This window comes from Teleopsis dalmanni, chromosome 2, assembly GCF_002237135.1.
Source record: "Teleopsis dalmanni isolate 2A chromosome 2, ASM223713v2, whole genome shotgun sequence".
NCBI classification, from domain to species: Eukaryota; Metazoa; Arthropoda; class Insecta; order Diptera; family Diopsidae; genus Teleopsis; species Teleopsis dalmanni.
Window position 1 is genome coordinate 100,905,056 of NC_051847.1, and position 5,001 is coordinate 100,910,056.

Genomic DNA, 5,001 nt, shown 5'->3' on the forward strand with positions numbered 1-5,001 from the left:
TTCATTCCTCTTTCAGAAATTTCATGTAAACTTTATTTTTATTATTACTCACATCGTTAAGTTTCTGTAAAACCTTACATCCCTTTTTATTTCTAAACATACACAATAGCAATATCTTACATTCATAACAATCGATCATGTTTTGATATATGGTAAAATGTATTTCATTCCTATTTCAGAAATTTCATGTAAACTTTATTTTCATTATTACTCACATCGTTAATTTTGTGTAAAAGCTTACATCCCTTTCTTATTTCTAAAACTACACAATAGCAATATTTTATATTTATGATAATTGCTCAGTTTCTAATATGACATCATATGTAATTCGTTCTTACTTCAGAAATTTAATTTAAACTTTGTTTTTATTATTACTCACATCGTTAAGTTTCTGTAAAAGAGTACAATCATTGTTTATTTCTAAAACTACACATGGCACTATCTTATATTTATGATAATTGATCGGTTTTTTATATGACATCATATGTATTTTTATTCCTATTTAAGAAATCTCATGTAAACTTTGTTTTTATTATTACTCACATCGTTAAGTTTGTGAAAACTTACAATTCTTTCTTTATTTTTTAAACTACACAAACTCAATATCTTACATTCATAACAATCGATCAGGTTCTGATATAGCGTAAAATGTAATTTATTCCTATTTCAGAAATTTCATGTAAACTTTATTTTCATTATTACTCACATCGTTAATTTTGTGTAAAAGCTTACATCCCTTTCTTATTTCTAAAACTACACAATAGCAATATTTTATATTTATGATAATTGCTCAGTTTCTAATATGACATCATATGTATTTCAGTCCTGTTTCAGAAATTTCATGTAAACTTTATTTTTATTATTACTCACATCGTTAAGTTTCTGTAAAAGCTTATATTTCTCTTCATTTTTAAAACTATACAAAAGCAATATTCCTATTTCATTCCATTCCCAATAAATAATATTTCATTCATTCCTATTTCAGAAATTTCATCTAAACTTTGTTAATATTATCACTCACATCGTTAAGTTTCTGTAAATGTTTACATCCCTTCTTATTTCTAAACCTACACAATAGCAATATCTTATATTTATGATAATTGCTCAGTTTTTAATACCACATCATATGTATTTCATTCCTTTTTCAGAAATTTCATGCAAACTTTATTTTTATTATTACTCACATCTTTAAGTTTCTGTAAAAGTTCACATTACTTTTTATTTTTAAAACTACACAAAAGCGATATTCCTATTTCATTCCATTCCTAATAAATAATATTTCATTCATTCCAACTTCAGAAATTTCATATAAACTTTATTTTTATTATTACTCACATAGTTAAGTTGCTGTAAAACCTTACATCCCTTTTTAATTCTAAAACTCTACAATAGCAATATCTCACATTCATAACAATCGATCATGTTTTGATATAAAGTAAAATGTATTTAATTCCTATTTCAGAAATTTCATTTAAACTCTGCTTGTATTATTACTCACATCGTTAAGTTTCTGTAAAAGAGTACATCCCTTTTTATTTCTAAACCTACACAATAGCAATATCTTACATTTATAACAATCGATCATGTTTTGATATAAGGTAAAATGTATTTCATTCCTATATCAGACATTTCATTTAAACTTTGTTTGTATTATTACTCACATCGTTAGATTTCTGTAAAACCTTACATCCCCTTTTATTTCTAAAACTCCACAATAGCAATATCTTACATTCATAACAATCGATCATGTTTTATATAAAGTAAAATGTATTTCATTCATCTTTCAGAAATTTCATTTAAACTTTGTTTGTATTATTACTCACATCGTTAAGTTTCTGTAAAAGCTTACATTCCTCTTTATTTTTAAAACTACACAATAGCAATATTCCTATTTCATTCCATTCCTAATAAATAATATTTCATTCATTCCTATTTCAGAAATTTCATTTAAACTTTGTTTTTATTATCTCACTTAACTCACATCCTTAAGTTTCTGTAAAAGCGTACATCCCTTTTTATTTCTAAACCTACACAATAGCAATATCTTATATTTATGATAATTGCTCAGTTCTTAATATGACATCATATGTATTTCATTCCTCTTTCAGAAATTTCATGTAAACTTTATTTTTATTATTACTTACATCCTTAAGTTTCTGTAAAAGTTCACATTACTTTTTATTTTTAAAACTACACAAAAGCAATATTCCTTTTTCATTCCATTCCTAATAAATTATATTTCATTCATTCCTATTTCAGAAATTTCATGTAAACTTTATTTTTATTATTACTCACATCGTTAGGTTTCTGTAAAAGCTTACATCCCTTTTAATTTCTAAAACTCCACAATAGCAATATCTTACATTCATAACAATCGATCATGTTTTGATATAAGGTAAAATGTATTTCATTCCTATTTCAGAAATTTCATTTAAACTTTGTTTGTATTATTACTCACATAGTTAGGTTTCTGTAAAAGAGTACATCCCTTTTTATTTCTAAACCTACACAATAGCAATATCTTATATTTATGATAATTGCTCAGTTATTTATATGACATCATATGTATTTCATTCCTCTTTCAGAAATTTCATGTAAACTTTATTTTTATTATTACTTACATCCTTAAGTTTCTGTAAAAGTTCACAATCCTTTTTATTTTTAAAACTACACAAAAGCGATATTCCTATTTCATTCCATTCCTAATAAATAATATTTCATTCATTCCTATTTCAGAAATTTCATGAAAAATTTATTTTTATTATTACTCACATCGTTAGATTTCTATAAAACCTTACATCCCTTTTTATTTCTAAAACTCCACAATAGCAATATCTTACATTCATAACAATCGATCAAGTTTTGATATAAGGTAAAACGTATTTCATTCCTATTTCAGAAATTTCATTTAAACTTTGTTTGTATTATTACTCACATCGTTAAGTTTCTGTAAAAGAGTACATCCCTCTTTATTTCTAAACCTACACAATAGCAATATCTTATATTTATGATAATTGCTCAGTTTTTAATACCACATCATATGTATTTCATTCCTTTTTCAGAAATTTCATGCAAACTTTATTTTTATTATTACTCACGTCGTTAAGTTTCTGTAAAAGATTACATTCCTCTTTATTTTTAAAACTACACAATAGCAATATTCCTATTTCATTCCATTCCTAATAAATAATATTTCATTCATTCCTATTTCAGAAATTTCACTTAAACTTTGTTTTTATTATCTCACTTAACTCACATCGTTAAGTTTCTGTAAAAGCGTACATCCCTTTTTATTTCTAAACCTACACAATAGCAATATCTTATATTTATGATAATTGCGCAGTTCTTAATATGACATCATATGTATTTCATTCCTCTTTCACGAATTTCATGTAAACTTTATTTTTATTATTACTTACATCCTTAAGTTTCTGTGAGAGTTCACATTACTTTTTATTTTTAAAACTACACAAAAGCAATATCTTACATTTATAACAATCGATCATGTTTTGATATAAGGTAAAACGTATTTCATTCCTATTTCAGAAATTTCATTTAAACTTTGATTGTATTATTACTCACATCGTTAAGTTTCTGTAAAAGAGTACATCCCTCTTTATTTCTAAACCTACACAATAGCAATATCTTATATTTATGATAATTGCTCAGTTTTTAATACCACATCATATGTATTTCATTCCTTTTTCAGAAATTTCATGCAAACTTTATTTTTATTATTACTCACATCCTTAAGTTTCTGTAAAAGTTCACATTACTTTTTATTTTTAAAACTACACAAAAGCGATATTCCCATTTCATTCCATTCCTAATAAGTAATATTTCATTCATTCCTATTTCAGAAATTTCATGTAAACTTTATTTTTATTATTACTCACATCGTTAAGTTTCTGAAAAACCATACATCCCTTTTAGTTCTAAAACTCCACAATAGCAATATCTTACATTCATAACAATCGATCATGTTTTGATATAACGTAAAATGTATTTCTTTCCTATTTCAGAAATTTCACATAAACTCTGTTTGTATTATTACTCACATCGTTAAGTTTCTGTAAAAGTGTACATCCTTCTTTATTTCTAAACCTACACAATAGCAATATCTTATATTTATGATAATTGCTCAGTTTTTAATATCACATCATATGTATTTCATTCCTTTTTCAAAAATTTCATGCAAACTTTATTTTTATTATTACTCACATCGTTAAGTTTCTGTAAATGCTTACATCCCTTTTTATTTCTAAACCTACACAATAGCAATATCTTACATTCATAATAATCGATCAGGTTTTGATATAAGGTAAAATGAATTTCATTCCTATTTCAGAAATTTCATTTAAACTTTGTTTGTATTATTACTCACATCGTTAAGTTTCTGTAAAAGCTTACATTCCTCTTTATTTTTAAAACTACACAATAGCAATATTCCTATTTCATTCCATTCCTAATAAATAATATTTCATTCATTCCTATTTCAGAAATTTCATTTAAACTTTGTTTTAATTATCTCACTTAACTCACATCGTTAAGTTTCTGTAAAAGCGTACATCCCTTTTTATTTCTAAACCTACACAATAGCAATATCTTATATTTATGATAATTGCTCAGTTCTTAATATGACATCATATGAATTTCATTCCTCTTTCAGAAATTTCATGTAAACTTTATTTTTATTATTACTTACATCCTTAAGTTTCTGTAAAAGTTCACATTACTTTTTATTTTTAAAACTACACAAAAGCAATATTCCTTTTCCATTCCATTCCTAATAAATTATATTTCATTCATTCCTATTTCAGAAATTTCATGTAAACTTTATTTTTATTATTACTCACATCGTTAGGTTTCTGTAAAAGCTTACATCCCTTTTAATTTCTAAAACTCCACAATAGCAATATCTTACATTCATAACAATCGATGATGTTTTGATATAAGGTAAAATGTATTTCATTCCTATTTCAGAAATTTCATTTAAACTTT